Source organism: Macrobrachium nipponense, chromosome 2 (assembly GCF_015104395.2).
Source record: "Macrobrachium nipponense isolate FS-2020 chromosome 2, ASM1510439v2, whole genome shotgun sequence".
Lineage (NCBI taxonomy): Eukaryota > Metazoa > Arthropoda > Malacostraca > Decapoda > Palaemonidae > Macrobrachium > Macrobrachium nipponense.
This window is the reverse complement of record NC_087201.1, coordinates 18,648,298-18,665,634: the sequence shown is the minus strand read 5'-3', so window position 1 is coordinate 18,665,634 and position 17,337 is coordinate 18,648,298. Positions and strand designations below refer to the sequence as shown.

General features: G+C 37.9%; 1 long non-coding RNA gene across 3 annotated transcripts in view; it reads left to right on the top strand.

The window, feature by feature from the left end:
* Positions 1-13,028, top strand: part of LOC135221392 (uncharacterized) — a 30,513-nt gene extending 17,485 nt beyond the window's left edge. Inside the window, exons 3-6 of one of the 3 annotated variants that reach the window (XR_010315918.1) lie at positions 2,209-2,330; positions 3,373-3,495; positions 9,733-9,821; positions 12,828-13,028. This is a non-coding gene — a long non-coding RNA (uncharacterized LOC135221392). The remainder of the gene's footprint in view (positions 1-2,208; positions 2,331-3,372; positions 3,496-9,732; positions 9,822-12,827) is intronic. The other 2 variants (XR_010315917.1, XR_010315919.1) reach the window with 2 other exon arrangements.
* The last annotated feature ends 4,309 nt before the right edge of the window (positions 13,029-17,337 follow it).

The window sequence follows — 17,337 nt, the reverse complement described above, 5'->3', positions numbered from 1 at the left end:
ATGCAAACCAGCATATCTGCTCCCACAAGATCCATTCTTACCGTTTCATCTAAGTTTCTGCATTATATGCTCATAATTGTTCAATTTTTTTAATGAAATCTTGTAATTGGTACCAACACCCCACATAGTATTCCAAAGTAAATTTACCATTGGCAGCAAATGTACGCAGTAATACAGTAGTAATAAATTGGCAAAACAAGTTGTGAAAACCTATGATATTTGCTTGTACTGTACATGATGCAAAAAGAAACATGGTCAAGTCAATTAGAATAATTGTTTCAAATTTTTTTTAGGAATGTGCATGCTTCTTGCAGAAATGGCATTTTACTAGAAAATACCAGGCAGAAGTGTTGTTTACATTACCTTCATAAAAGGGTGCCAATTGAATATGCATTTTTGAGAACTCCCACCAATTGGGCTATGAGATTTTAATAAATTGTTATAAATAGGTTTGTTTCTATTTGATTTGTGATTTCAATTTTTATTTGCTTTTTATGGAAATTAAGTTAAACCTAGATTTTTGCTTATACAGTATTCTGTAAAATACAGCACTTGCATTTGTTATAAAAGGGTACCTTACTTTTACTACTTTGTTGTTGTACTTTTTTTTAGTTTTATTAACAAATATTGCTTAATTTTTGCCTAATCAGCATGCAAGTTAAGTTCTGCTTTTTCTTATTTGATTTCCATATTATTGGTTTTGATCATCCCCACCCAGCGTTTTCGTTTGCTAGGTTTAAATTCTGATATATGCATGTTTTGTTTGCATGACTTGTATGACTATGCATGCAAATGAAGCATGTGCCATTTCTTTTACTTTGTTTATGTTCTTTGCAAGAACATTTGTGTACAGTTGCTTAGGTATGTACAGTATACAATCATAAGCACAAGCCAACAAAAAAAAGGAAATAATTACTGTATACTATATTGGTGAAATAATAAGATAATATGAGAATAAGTTTGTTTCATTCTAACTGCCCTCTCAATTTTAGATAAAGATACTTAGCAATTAATGTTACATTAACTGAAGGATTTTATTTAATGATTCAGAAATGCCTAATATATAAGTCATAAGCTATGATAGAGCCCTATAATCATGTTAACAAGCAATATTAATCGATTTAGTATTCAATAATTTATAAAGAGAAGTTTATTGGAGCATAAGAATAAATTTTAACATTTAAAAAAGCCGCGCTACGCCACAGCCGAGTTTTAGTTGAGGGCATAATCAATAGATGGCGCGCATCCTGACGGGTTGGATGACGTTTTTTTTAATGGTATAAATAGTCAGTTTCCCATCTTTCGTTTATTGTCTTTGATTATTGGCTGAGAGGTGTGACATCGTTATGACGTCATGGTTTCATAACCAATTACGAACGACTTTAGTCGAAAACTAAGTTTCACTAGCATTTCAGCGGAGTAAAAAAGTTACCTGTCCAGTGTCCACTGGTATCCTTGTTTGACTGAATACTCGAATAATGAAGCAAAAAACGGCATTATGTCTTCCTGTACCTATGGCAGAGGCAGTGGCTGGCCCTTCTGGCATTAATTTTGACAGACCTTCGATTTCCTACCGATTGTTTGCAGTGCAATGTGGGTTACGGTGAATTTTATTATTTGTCTAGTGGTGGTAAAGAAGTTGTGATTGAATATGCTCAAAGATATAATTTCATTCTAAAGCAAAAAAAAACTGCTAGTGTGGTGGAGCTACTAGTATTTGTCGGATCGACTTCAACAGGAACGCCTTCAGGTGTGATCTGCCACGGTAAGTAGCCTTACTGTAAACCCTGTGGCTAGCGCGCGCAGCGCAACATTACCTCTTGCCGTACATGCCGTGCTTGCCAAGAATCTTTAAATATGCGGATAAGGCGTGAAGCGCCGTTCGCCACGGCCTTACTGACAGCCGATTTCGGTCGGCGGTCGAGTGGGCCCGCGAATCTGTAGGTAGGTCTAGGGATTTTTCTGGAAAAACTCGTTTTAACTCCAATTACATAGTAAATCTCTAAATCGGATGGTTTGCAGTCAAAATAAATGTTAAATCCGTTGGAACTACATTATTTCTGATGCAACAAATATATTTTTATTCCAGTTTTCCCATAATGGTTGAAACTGTAATTTTACAAGTTTATGTAAGAGCTTAGGACCTTGGGCCACCACCCTTGCGACATTAGTCATCAATAATAATGAGTTATTTTCATGTTTTAACAGGAAAAGGAGAGGTTAGGTAAAAGCTGAGGAACTTATAATAATTAGCTATTTTCATGGTTTTACACGAAACACAAGAGTTCAGGTAAGAACCTAAGACCTTAAGCCAACACCTTAACATAAAGGTTAGTACGAAGACTGCCTTTTTTTAGGCTATTTACTTATTCCATTGCATAGGGTCGCATGCAACATCTATATTTTCAGTCATAATAAGGTTTACTTTTGGTAGCTGCCATGAATTCTTAAGGTGGGTACACACGTGAGAGCCGAACCTTGTATGTGTAACTGAGTTACGCATATACGGTTACAAGGTGTCAAAATGTTGATGACGAACTGTAACCACGTTAAACACGTAACTTCATTACAATCCACTGCGATCATCAGTCTGTCTCTGTCCGGGTTGTTTACCGACGATCCCCACCATGCAAGTAGCAGCTGCCCCGTGTATTTATACATATTATTTAACAAAGATGGAGCGAAATAAAAGAAGATGGTGGCAATCAAGGTTATATACTAGAAGGGTAGAATACAGTGGTCAGGAATTACTCGCTGACATGAGATTCCAAGAAGTTTCTGGCCAAAATAAAGTCTTTTCTTCATAATAACTAATAAATTGAAGAACCTCTTCCTCACTCCAATCAGCCATGGTAGACACATACGTACTGACTGACCAAAATAAGGGACTCTACTATGGATGGCCTTGTTCATAGTGGGTGTCAACAAGCAACCTCGGTTGATACGCGCGTAATACAGGTCCCGTCCACACATTGCGCAACGTTCAAAGAGACCTCCCTTTGATTCGGGGCCCAAAAACCGACAATTGCCGGGACGGAGGGCGAACGGAGCCTCGAACCTCTCGGGTTCGGGGTTCAGGTTTGAGGAACCGTCCACACTTGCGTTTTTGTTACAAGAATGGGCTACAATACAAGGTTCGGTTCGCACGTGTGTACCCACCTTTAGGTTACCACCCGAGGTTAGGTAAATATGAAGGTTGTCATGTTCAATGTGATTTTGATATTCAGTTACTTATATTTATTCTTGAAGGCACCAAATCATAGATAAAGTTAATTGTGAAGGTAATGTCTTTTGTAAAATATGTGGAATTTAAATGCAAAAATTTAAATCATTTGTAAGCCTTAATATATCAGTGATCCATTTATTTTCCAGAAAACCTTCAACAGGCCTTCAGACTGCACTCTTCTACAAAACACTGTGGGTACTAATCTTACTATATACATTGAAATTTGTAACATCAGCATCTGGGAAACTTGTTAAACTTCTAAAATAAAGGTAAGAAAAGTATCTATATTTGAAGGTATAAAATTTTAGATAAAAGTTAAATGTAATGGCATTTAAAATGCGCCATTGCCATCGATTTAGTGTTCAGGTTTAGAAGTGACTCCAGTGCGTCTTTCGACCATATATGTGTGTCATATTTCGGTAGGCTGTTATGAACCTTAGCATACCACCCTAGGTTAGCAATGCATGAAGGTGGTCGTATTAAATGCAATTTTCACATCCATTTTACATAGAATTGCTTGCAGTATCTGTATTTGAAGGCACCATAGCTTAGATAATCTGAAATGTGAAGATATTTACTTATTTTCATGATTTTACACAAAATAGACTAGTTTATGAAAGAGCCTAGGACCTTAGGCTAACACCCTAGCTTTGGGGTTAATTCAAATGCAGTCATTTTCTTAGACCACTTGCATATACAATTACATAGGATTTAATAAAGTATCTAGTTATGTAATTTCATTAGTTATTTTCATGGTTTTACACGAATCTGAAGAGTTTAAGCAAGAGCCTGCCACCTGGGGCCAGCACCCTAGCTTAGCAGTTAATACAGATGTGACCATTTTCTTAGGCCACTTGCATAGTCAATTGCATAGGATTGCATGCAACATTATTTATGAAATTTCATTAGTTATGTTCATAGGTTTACATGAAATAGAAGATTTTATATAAGTAACTTACCCAGGAATTACTTAGCTTAGAGCTTCTACTCGACGACAGCTTAGATTTTGAAAAGCGGAGCGATTGTCTTATGTTCATGTAGGTGACTGGCCCCACCCATTTTTGGGGTTGGGGAGAGAGGAACAACTCGGCCAAGAGCTCAATTCTGTTTATGCTGGCTTCAGACCAACAAGGTGTTGGAAACGCAGCTTGCTTATATGGTTTTCGGCCGAGTTCTTCCAAACTTCGTAAAGTATTCTGTGCCTCGGTAGCCTTTGGCTTTTGTTTTTTTGGGAGGGATTTTGATTATGACCTCCACGGTTTTGACTTCAATTATTCATGAAACTTACCAACTTTGTCCTTTCTTGACTCGTTAGTGGCTAGTAGACATATCTGATTCTAGTGCATCAAGTATTAGGTATTGCACTAGGTTCACTAAGGCTGGCTATGACCCACATATGTTATACGCAACATGTAGGGGTCAAGTTTGCACTAGGAATTTGATTTGTGAGGAGTGCAGTGTATAGGAAGAAAAACAGCGGAAGACTTTAGCTTCACATATTAACAAGTTAGAGAGAGATCATAAAAAAAAGCGGCTTCTAGAGCTGGGACTAAATCTTTAGTTACGCAAGCTGTGACTAAGAAATCAGGTGCTTCTGACATTTCTTTGGTCTCTCCCTGTGCTAAACCAATACCTCCTATTCCCAGTCCTCCTCCAAAATCACAGTCTCCTATCCCTGGTTCACACCCCCGAACCAGATCGCTACATCAGCCTCAAAGATAAGTTTGCCAGAAGTTTGATACTCTTGCTTCCACAGTGGCCCCCAGGTGAAGGTCACTGCCATACCCTCTCAGCCCTGGGAGGAGGCATGCTGGAGGCCCAAGGGAGGTTGGTCTGCTCATGGGCAGTCGCCCCATAGTCACACCTGGAGCGTCCAAGGTGCCGACAAAAGACGGTTGTTGGAAAGGCATCATAGTGAGACATACTTTGTCATCTAGTTCTAATGATTCTAGCCCCCATCAAGGGCACCAGTGGAAATTTTCAGATGAGTCTTGTCAACTGAAAAGACACTTGTCGTTCAAAGATACCTCCCCTCTGCTACCCAGCAAAAGGTTTAGTGAACCTTCACTTAGCCCCAACCTTCATGCAGTAAGTGGGGCCCCCAGAACGATATTCGCAGACAGAGAGCCTGAAAGTAGCACCCAGGCAATCTTCAGATTTCCATGTGTATTCTTGTAGCGCCAAGTAGCAAAAGAATCTTCTTATTTCTCATAGTGCCAGTCTGTAGAAAAGAGCCCTTAAGTATCTTCTCACGATTTGGTGCCTGAGAGTTCTTTGGTGCCAAAGTGTACGCTCTTGGGCGAGCCTCCAGTTTGTGCAGTGCCAGGCTCTGCCGCTTTGTCCACTTCATCCAAATACCTTGTGTTTTCAGCTACTAGTGTGACTGCTTTTGTTCCAACGTTGCATATCGATGTAGACCCTTCTTTAGTTCCACTTCAGAAGCAGTTGGACAGTGTCCTGGGTCTCCTTCAGAAGTAGACTGCTGATTCATTATCGGTAGCACCCAATGATCTCTCGCTCTCCTTGATCTCTTTAGATGAAGAACACTTGGACCAAGAATCGACTCCTACCACTTATGCAGCCTTGCTCAAGTATATTCTTGTGAACTTTCCTGACTACTTCACCCCTACAGCACCTTGTCTCCTGCCTCCTCATTCATGATGAGCGATCAACCCTCACATGTAGGCCTGGCTTTCTGAAAAGAGATAATAAGGCAAGGTGTGTTTCATTATTCCACCTTCCTGTTTGGCTGCTAGAAGATATTGCTCATATGCTACTGAAGAGGCTCCATACTTAGGAGTGGCTGCCTCCTCCCGGGGGGACTTCTCAGAACTTATTGACCTGGCGTGTAGATCAACTTTTTCTTTGGCAAAAACAATGGTTTCAGTGCTGGAAATGGACTGTTTACTTAAAAACCTCTTAAGTACTAGAGGTTCTTAGTTTTTTTTAACTGGTCCATTGGGGTATTAGTAAAGAAGATTCAGGACAAAGACATCTCGGAAGATATTTCATTGGACTGGCGTAGTGTGTTTCCATGCGCTGACAAAGCAGTGAGATGGTTTAATGGAAATAGCATTGCTGTATACGATGGGTGTCCTCAAAAAGAGAGAGCTATGTTTATCCTTCACCTCCAAAGGAGTTACCTCTTCTCATAAGTCTGCGTTTCTCTTCTCGCCTTTGGATGATATGCATCTTTTTCCACAGAGGACAGTAGAGGAGATAGCTTTGCATTTACACAAAAAATCAATGCAGGATACCACTGCACTTAAATCATCCTCTCTGTTACAACTTCCCCCTTGCGAGGCAAGAGACAGAGAAACCGTCTAAGCCTGCAACTCACAATTGAGGGTCCTATTCTTCATGCACCAGTGGTGACAAGAACACAGTCGTTTTGGAAAAATTGGGAACAAAAGGGTGATAAAAAAAGTGTTAAAATAAGGGTATTCCATCTCCTTCGGGGAATAGCCTCCCTTATCCAGCACTCCTATTTCATTATCAGCCTACTCGGTAGGATCAAGGAAGTATTTGGCCCTCTCCAAAGAAGTCACAGATCTCTTAGAAAGAGCGTGATAGTTAGTCGAGAACAACTCTGGGTTTTTACAACAGGCTGTTTGTGGTACTCAAGGTCACAGGAGGCTGGAGGCCAGTACCAGATGTAAGTGCTCTGAACCTGTACCTAACTAAACTAAGTTTCATATGGAAGCAGTACAGTCAGTCCTGGCATCCAAACACCAAGGGGGCTGTATGGTCTCTTTAGACATGAAAGATCCCTTTTTCCATATTAATGTTCATCGGGATTCATGGAAATACCTAAGGTTTATGTTAAAAGATAGTGTTCCAGTTTTAAGCCTTATGCTTTGGGCTATCAACAGTAGCACAAGTTTTTACCACAGTACTTGCCCCATTAGCCAACTGGTTGGCTAATTCCTCACCTTCAAAGGCCAAGTGCATGAAGGATCTTCAAAAGACAACTCTATTAACTTAAGACTTAGGGTTGCTTCTAAACCTTGAAAAATTGCACCTGACTCCATCTCAACAGGTGATTTATTTGTGGATGCAGATAAATACTCAGTTTTTGGGCTTCTCCCTCTCCCCAAAGGATGTGAGACTACCTGAAGACGGTCAACCATTCTCACCCTCAACAAGTGCTCTGCCAGGCAGTGAGTGAGCCTGTTGAGCTCTCTAGCATCAATAGCACAATTTGTGAGGTTGGGGAGGCTCTTCAGTTTTTCTTAGGTGCCAATTGGGATTAGAAGGCGAATAAATATCTGCACTTTTTGGCATAATGCAGGAGATAAAAGAGGATCTGTGGTGGTGGAACTCCTAGGACAGGTTGGAGGAGGAAAAATCTTAGTGTTGAACCCTGACCTGAATTTTAGCTCCGATGTCAGGGATCAAGGCTGGAGACTTTTCCTGTGAGGAAAAGAGATATTAGGAACATAGTCTCATCAGGAGAAGAGTTTGCATATTAACTTGAGAGAGGTAAAGGCATTTCTTTTAGGTCTGCAATATTTTTCGGAAGTCTATGGCAAGGTACTAGTGATTCATGCGGACAACACCATGGCCTTAGCTTATATCATTGTCAAGGGGGGACCCATTAATTTTCCCTTTGCAATACAACATAAAGCCTCTTGATTTGGGCAGACCAGAATTGAAGACAACTGATAACAAGGGTCATTCTGGGCAAGTGCAATGTTATCGGGGTGAGCTAAAACCTTTGAAGCAGATACTTCAATGGAGTGGGAAATTGGGACCATCAAGTATATGCAAAACTTTGGAAGTTGTGGAAGAACCAAAGTTGGATTTATTTGGAACATCTAAAAACCACAGTCTCCCGCTATTGTTCTCCCTTTCCCGACCCGTTAGCATGGGCGACAGATGTGTTGATGTTATATTGGTCAAATCTGGACCTATATGCCTTCCCTCCCTTTGGAATAGTCACAGAAGTTCTTATCAATCTACTAGTGGACAAACCAAGAGACTTTCTGTCGATTCCAAGTCTATTCAGACAACCCCACTTCAAGAGCTTTTGCCAAGAGGTGTCCACTCTGGCCCTGACAGGCTTTCGACTGTCTACAAACTATTATGAGTGAAAGGCTTTTCTAGAAAGGTGTAAGAAGCTACCGCTAGATGTAGATGACATTCCAATGGTAAAGTCTACCAAGCGAAGTGGGCAGTCTTCAGATGTTGGTGTAAGGAAAATAGGGTTTCATCTTCTAATACCTCTATAACTCAGTTAGCAGACTATTTTTACTCTACCTGAGAGTGGCCAGGAACCTGATTTCATCAACCATTAAGGGACACAGGGCTATACTAACTGTGTTTTCAGACATAGAAGTCTAGACCTTTCTTCCAACCAAGATCTCTCGTACATTATTAGGTCTTTTGATACGTCTAGGGATGTAAGGGAGGAGACATGTTCTTAGAACTTAGATGTGGTTCTAAAGTGGCTCTTGTTTCTCATTTGAGCCGATGCAATCGTCCTCTCTAATGAATTTGAAAAAAAATAATTTTCCTTGAGCCAATGCCACGCAAGGAGGAAGGTGAGCCCCCCCAATACAATAGGACAGAAGATATAGGTTCTCACAAGGGAATGCCATTTGTTCCTTTATTCTGGGTTTACTGGCTAAAAATGAGAAACCTTCTCAGCCATGGCCTCCTCGCTCTTTTACCATTAAAAGCCTCATGGATTTTCTAGGTCTGGAGGCAGAGGAGAGATAATTATTCCCAGTAAGAGCGTTAATGTATTATAACCATAGAATGGAGAAAATTAAGAGGTCCAGCGAGCAACCTTTTGTGCTGTGTTAAGAACCCATATCATAGTACACTCTTCCATTCATGAGGTTGAGACAGAGAGACGAGTGGGCAGGGCTTCTTTCTCAACTCTTTAGCTAAGCCAAGGACAGATGTTTGGATATCTACAAACGAATGTTGAGGAAATTGAAAAAGTTCAAGAGCAAATTGCTTTAATCAATAAATTCCGGTACTTCATTATACTGCCCAAAATTACCGAAGGGTCTAACAGATGCTGTGCCAAAATATCAAGAAGATACAGCTTATATATAAAAAGATATTCAAGAAAATCTATGCAAGAACGGGCTTGAAATGGTCAGTAAGTAATTACTGGGTGTAAGTATAATATGTAACTCCTTTTATTATAAAAATTTAATTTTTAAGTAGGAGCCTAGGACCTTAGGCCAGCACACTAGCTTAGGGGTAAGTATAAATGTGGCCATTTTCTTAGGCCACTTACATATTCAATTCTATAGATTTCAGTAATTATTTCCATGGCTTTACACGAAATGGAAAAGTTCAGCTTAGGTAGTTTCAAAAGAAAATCTGTAAAATTACAATTTTAGTAAGAAACATATTAAACATTTACAGTTAACACAAAAAAAATCTAATAGTTGTAAGGCTGAAATGTTTGTTTGTTAGAATTAAATTTGTCAGGAAAACTTAACTTATTCCGTAAAAATGGTGACGCTAATGTAGTGTTTCCTTTTCAGGTAGTACTTCATAAACAGTGCTTACAGTTCACGTTATAGAGCAAAGGAAACTTACTTGATTACAAACCAAGAGCAGCATGTACTTCAAGGTGAGCATAGACTTTTACCTTTGAACATTAGTAACAATGTTCATAGTTGCTTATAGTTTGTACTGTACATAATTTTCAATTGAGGTTTTAAGCTTTCATTTGTCAGTCTAGTAAACTTGTAACATTTTAACGGATGCTACCTATCAAATAAGCCCATTGCCAGTTTTAATACAATACTGAATTTTTGTTGTTGATCTGTAGGCTTTATATCCTTAATTATAAGTTTAAACTCAATAATTGGCTTGTTTGAGATTTCGGATTATCTTTTTATTATTTCAGCAAAATTACCATATTTGGTCTTGTATCCGCTTAAAACCTAATTTGAATCAAATATTTGATCCATCAAAGATTCGCTTCAGAAACTGTAATCACTGCAATGGAGACTACTTTCATGTTTGGTCATTTGCTCAAGAAACAATCATTACATTTACTCTTCAGTTCTGGGAATGTTTTCTGTTCATGACTTATATTAGGTGCTCAAAATGAAAATGTCGTAGCCAGAGTTATGTCTTGCTCTCTCTATAGTTTTTTGAAGAAATAATGTATTATCTGGAATGTTCGTTTGAGGGGTATGATTGCATTAGTCCATTAACATCCAGCGGTGGTTAGAATTTGGCGGTTCTGGGTTTTCCTGGGTGCTCTGCAGAGAGCAGATTGCTTACCCTGGTCCCTAGTTGGTAGTCACTAGTCTTTGCGTCTGATCCAGTAGCTTGCCACCAGTATCATGAATTTCAGAGCATGAGAAGGTACTGTAGATATGGTGCTTGACTGCGCTAGGAGGCTTTGCAGTTGGTATTGACACTGCTCAGATTATTGTTAATTATAACAAGGTGGGGATTTTCATGGCCTGTCCACACTACTGGGCATGCCCATCTGTTACTTCAGTTGTTTATATTTTCTCTTGCTTCCGAAGCAGTGTTACCAGACAATCGCTTGTTCAGTGTAGTAGAATGGGTTATGGGAACAGTGTTTTTGCCCATAAGACAGTGCCTGCTTGTGTGGACAGGGCTTTAGTTATTTGTAATTATTTTTTTCCTCTATAAGTTGGCAATCTGATTTTGAGAATTCAGTTTCCTTTTTATTTTCATATTTCTTTGTTGTATTTTAGCACTGTGGTTTACATGCTTACATCTGCTGTAGGTGCCCGAATGAATAAGTTTGCCAGAATTGTCTGCTTTTTGGTTTGAGCACTGGCCGCCCAACCTTCCTTGTATGAATCATGGAAGATGGAGGGTTGTTAGAAAGTACTGAGGGTGGTGTGCCTCTTAACATGCTTTGTTACAGTGCTAGAATGTGGTCCAAAAACATTAATGTTATGAAATTTTTGTGGCTTATTGGAATTTAACAATCTGGTCAAGTAAGCATAGCCTAATTTGTTAATACTGTATAATGATTAAACTCAGCAATGCATCATTGTCAAGTTAAGGGTTTATGTGCCAGGTCTTTCACATTCCAGTTCATGCCAAGTTAAGGTTATATGAGTCAGCTTTCTTCCATAACGATGTTCAGTTGTTTTAAAGATTGCAGCCAGGATCTTTGCTTGATTTCCTAAACGTTCAGTGACCATTCAATTTGCTAACTGAATGTTTTGTTTCCATTATTGGTCAGAATTGGGAGTTGGTCTTTATAACATTTTTCATCTGAGAAATTAGTCTGCTATTCCTTGACCATGTTTGTACTTAAACACGTTTTTTTTTCTATAAAACTACTCATGCTGTGTTTGTACCATTTGAAGCACATTTATTCTTCTATATAAAACTCCCTAGTGTGGAATTGTCAGAAATTACCATTAGAGCTAATCTTGCATTTCACTTTTCATTGGCTCGCTGCTGTGGGGTTAGGTCTTTCTGCCAGTACTCATACTTTTCTCCGATTCGTTCTTCCGTATTTCTTACATAATGTGTACTCTTATACTAATTTTCATTTTCCTTTGTTCGTTTCTTTTGATATTTGCAGCCATTATTTCCTGAATGTGCCAGGAATCACCACTGGAACCTCCCTAGAGTGGATTATGATCTTTTGCCAGTAAACTTGTATTTTCTCTTTATATTTTATTTATTTTTTTTTTTTTCCAGTCATTATTTCCCGAGTGTCACACATCACCACTGAAACAAATACTGTCTTATCTTTTACGATACCTCTTTTCTGTGGAGCTTGGTTTCCATTTATTTATTCTTGAGTATTTCCACCAATTATTTCCTGAGTTTTAGGAATTGTCACTGATAAAATTTACTCTTTGGATAGCTTCCTACTATGGATTCTGGTTTTTCTGCCAGTAATTATTTACTTATTTCCCTTTTGTTTTTGTGTATTTCCAATCATTACTTCCAGACTTTAGAATAATTTCAAATCTTAATTTTGTGATAATCCCAAGAACAACATTTATTGAACTTTTGAATATCTCCCTACTGTGTGGAATTTGTGATAATCCCAAAGAACAACATTTATTGAACTTTGAATATCTCCCTACTGTGTTGGAATTTGGTCTTTCTGCCATTTCCCTGGATTCATTCTTTTGTATTTCCAACCATTATTACCTGAATGTCTAAGTAATAAACTGCAGTGCAATTTTGACGGTCTTGCAATGCAAGATGGTAAGGTATTCGTTAACTAATCAGATCTTGAGTGTCATGAGCTGGCACTGCTGTATTTGCTCCATTTTATATGATATTCACAAAATTTTCTCGTTATGGGGACTAATTTTGCAAACATGCAGCCCAGGTAAACTTTATTGCAACAATGTATAAAATTTTCTTGTCACGTTTTCAATCTTATGAGCATATCACAATTTTTGTGGCAAGATCTTATGAGCATTTCACAATTTTGTGGCAAGATCTTATGAGCATTTCACAATTTTGTGGCAAGAATTGTTGAAATGTCAATATCGAACTATGCTTTAGTTCTACCCGAAGTTTACAACCGAAATGTAAAGGCATTAAAAACCATGTAAGTTTACAGGAAGTTTTATTTTGAATATTCTGACATTTCCAATTTATTTTTTTGCAGTTACTAGAGGTGGGATGTCGACAACAGGGATATAAGAACAAATAGGCAACGTTAGGTGTTTCTAAAGGAGAGATAAGTTTAAAAGGAGCACCATTGAAACACTTGAGAGAGAAACAGAATATTAAGTAAGGAAAATAAGCTGTTTTTGAAAGTGAGAGAACTATAAAAAACACAAGCTATATCTGATTGGGAGAAGATGTACAGTGAAGATCTAACGGAAGAAAAAAAAAGGTGAAACATGAAGACAAATGTAGATTTCTGTCCCCTTCAGAAATGTAGACTTCTGTCCCCTTCAGAAATTAGTAAGTTGCTGTTCCAGTAAAAGAGACTAGTTGAAGAAGGAAATAACTAGTTTGCGGAGGGGTCTGAAGTTTACAAAATGCTGCTTTTCATGAAGAGAATAGTCTAAGAAAATATATAGACTTGTCCTCTTCACAAACTAGTTAAGTTGTGTTCCTGTATTAGGGAAGTCAAAGAAGAGATAAACTAGTAGTTCTTGATGGATATATAAATAGTTATATAAATGGTGCTGTGCCAGAAGAAATTTACAAATAGTTCCTGCACAGGACAGGGATTAAATAATTGGCTACTAATCCTGAACAGAATAGTAGAATATCTAGAATATGTAGAAAAATCTAGATCTCGATGGGGATGGACCTGTAGAAAATCCCAGACTTCGAAGGGGATGGAATTTTATAAATGCTGCCATTTCTGGAGAAGCCAAGTACCCCCTTTCTTCTGTTTCACTGCTTGCTTAATTAGAGTACCTCTTGGTCGTTGCGTATGAATCTGGTTCTTCCTGGACTGCTATCTCTGGGAAATGTTCCAATATATACACGGTGACCTTTTGAACTTTGATTTAACCCAGGTTGATTATAGAATGAATGATGCTTAATATACTTTGTGACATATCTTCTATTGTAACCCAGGATGCCATATATACTCAATGTCTTAGAATCTTCTATTTAACCTAGGGTGTTAACAGGACGAACGATTTCCGCTTTATTTCAAGAGCATTACCTAACAGAGCTTGCATTATATAAGCCCAAGATGAGAATCTCTGCTGCATCTGTAGGGCTGTTGCCATATCCATCGACTAATTTATGTCTGGACTTCAATGTAGCTAACATGAATCGCCACATGTGACTATGTAACTACCATGAATCTCCCCATGCAACTTAATGTAACTAAAATGAATTTCCGCAACTAACTAAAGATAAATCTCTGCTAGATCATGAAGCTGCAATATATCCAAGATGAATCTGCTGCATCTTGCAATCATCTTCAGGAACGTTACAATAAGTTGCATTCTATCCCCAAGAAATAATTTCTAAACTTTTGCTTGCTATGGAATCTACCTCTGAAATTTCAGTCGTCTTGTTCCTCTGTAATATAAGAAGACAATTCAAACTTGTAAATGATACGCATATTAAATCCTCTGGAAGTTCCAAACATGAAATAGCTATATTGAATTAATCTTTTCCAAACATGAAATAGCTATATTGAATGAATCTTTAAGTATTAAAATGTGCGTATTTAATTTTATTGCACTGAAGAACTTCTGTAACAATAAAAATATGCTAAATTCCAAAAACATAAGTATATTGAGCTTGATCCGAAATGTATATAGTGTGACATATGGGCATCGTAATTTACAAGCTTTAAAATTTAGTAAACTATCTATACATTTAAAATTAGAGGTTTTCAAGCAAAATAATTTTACTCCATAAAATGTTCTACCTAATACTATTTCTTTACATTTAAAATCAAAGGTTTTCCGGCAAAATAATATTCCAATAACTTAAGCATATCATCAATGGCTTAAAGAAATGCAAATTAGCAATGGCTTAAAAAAAACTGATAAACTGATTTGGGGATTAAAATTTCTATTGACGTTATGTAAATTACTAAACCTGACTATTCTAAGAGTTGCAAATTTTGCTTAACTGGCAAATAACCTACAACTCTGCTTACTAAACTTCTAAATTAACGTATTAAACCCACCTTTTTTTGTAGCAGCTAACTGGTAAAAGAAAGGTCACATGACTGACTTGATTGTTCAAGTTAGCGTGGCTTTGCGAATAGTCTGCTCCCATAAGACAGAAAAATCTGTAAAAAAATATGAAATTAGATACAGGAATAGGAAAGGAAATCCCTATACTGAAGTAGACTGTGCATACTTATCAGATATCTTGGTTAGTGTGTATCAAGTTAATATCATTGGAAAAAAAAGTCATAAGAAGGCGTGCAAATAAAATAAATTACAGGGTACCAATGGTACTAAATTCTTTAAAACCATTCCAAACTCAACATCGGTTTTGACGAAAAAAGTTAACATTGCTGAAGAAAATGAAACGAGCAAGAAGGAACTTTGTGAGCAAGTTAAAAACTGAAATGACAATTGAACTTAAAAGTATGTAACATCATAATCAGGTATTAAAGCCTTCATTTAGGTTTAGGGCATCAAAGTGGGCAAAACTGCTGTCAATAATAAAACGGTATGCAGCCTTCACTCGAGCTTAAAGGCCTGTCCACACGACCGGGCCTGATCGGCGGACCTCCCCTCTAACGGGCACACTTTATGGGCAAACCATCAAATTGCCCGATGGGTCTTGGCAAAATCACCCCGTAGGCGTTGCCCGATGGCTTGAGCTTCAACCCTGGCAACTTGTTAACTATATAAATTTCTTTAACCGAGCCATTATTTGCACCATATTCTCCTTTTTATCACAATGCAATTATCATGCTACACTATCTTATTTGCGGAGGCACCATATTTGTTGTACCGCACTGAAACACGAAAACCCTACTGGCATCATCGCGCGAGCCCACCTCTCCTTCGCCGACAACATTGATGGGTAAGCCTGCCAGAATTTGCCCGTCAACCCTAGAGCAACGCCGATCAGACCCGCTAGTGTGGACAGGCCTTTAGGTATCAAAATATGGCCAAAGCAACTTATTGAAATGTCCAAGTCGACTATGAATAATTTCAAAGATATTTCTTAAATTACATCATATACACAAGTGTAACTACCAATAAGAGAATCACAAACCACTTAACTATTGGAAGCGAGCTATACAAGAGCAAAATATTTTATGGTCCAATGAAGTAAAGCATTTAAGGGACTAACTCTCCAATAGCTTCCAATTCCATAATCAGCCATTAATTTTAGTTACTAAAGTAACCACACAGAAAAACTTGTCTCTAGTTACGAACTGCCTAATGCCACATTCACCTAACTAATCTGCATAGTGGTAGCTGATCCTTTATATGAGGTCGATTTCTACGTATGACACCAGAACAAAGCACCAAGTATCATTATACAAAGGCTTCCTCCAACTTCCCATTTCAACCATATCTGAATTCTGAATTGATCCAGCATCTAAAATTGCAATGTATCTTACAGCCCTCCAAAGATTGGCGAGATGAATCATATCTCATGATAGCAATTTGCCTATTTTTAGAGTTTGATGAAAAATACCGTTGAGATGAAAAATACCGTTGAAAATCACATCTGAAGCAGCCAGTGTGACAAACTTACCAATCAACACTGCACGGACTTCCTGAGGTCTTTAAACATCCAGGTGAAATTCTCCTGTACCTTTGATTGATCATGCTCCAATCCAAATCAAGCTACAAGCACATGCGTCAGAGAGGAATTAAGGAACACCAGTGTATTAATAAGGAAATTCGGTCTAATTTAAAGTGACAGCTCCCTAATTATTGAGTAGTAGTGGTCCCCAGTCAGTCTCCCCAGAAATATGAAAAATTTTGACCTTAAAAATCAGTCTAATTTAATTGCAACTCTATTAAAAGTAAAATCCCAAGAGCAAGCTTGACAAATACAACAAAACTTGAAAGCAGCTTTTTGTATAGGCTAGCCAGTTAAATTGGTTAACTGGTTTACACGACTTATAGAACTCCCCCCACCCCCACAAAGCAACATGACAACCATCATAGCCACCACCTCTTCCCACTTACAATACAGTCTAATTAATTTATCAATCCTCACGAATTTCAAAAATCACATTACCAAAAACAAAGCCTCATTGCTCAAGAATTCAGATAAGAACAAGAACCTTTCATATTACAATTCCAGAGAACAGGTGGTTTCTTGCCACCGAGTATTGGTACTTGACAACACACATTGGTACGGTTACCAATAGTTAGAAACCAGGAGGTTCCCTCAGGCCTTAGATACTTGTCTGAAAGGGCTTAAGTGTAGGTGATTACCATACAATGAACAATGCCCTTTAACATTAGATATGGGTAAGAATCTCTAAGAGCAAATATCAGAGCCAGTAACATGGAAATCTATTTAGTGCCAAAGTTACAGCCTTGATGTCTACGAAATGAACAAGAACTACTTGGTACTGTTATTAAACAGATAAATATACCATTACTATATTCTTATGTCAGAACCAGTATTAAAAAAAAAAAAAAAAAAAAAAAAATAAAAAAAAAAAAAAAAAAAAAAAAAGGTGTTAAATCTACACTAGCAATTGCATT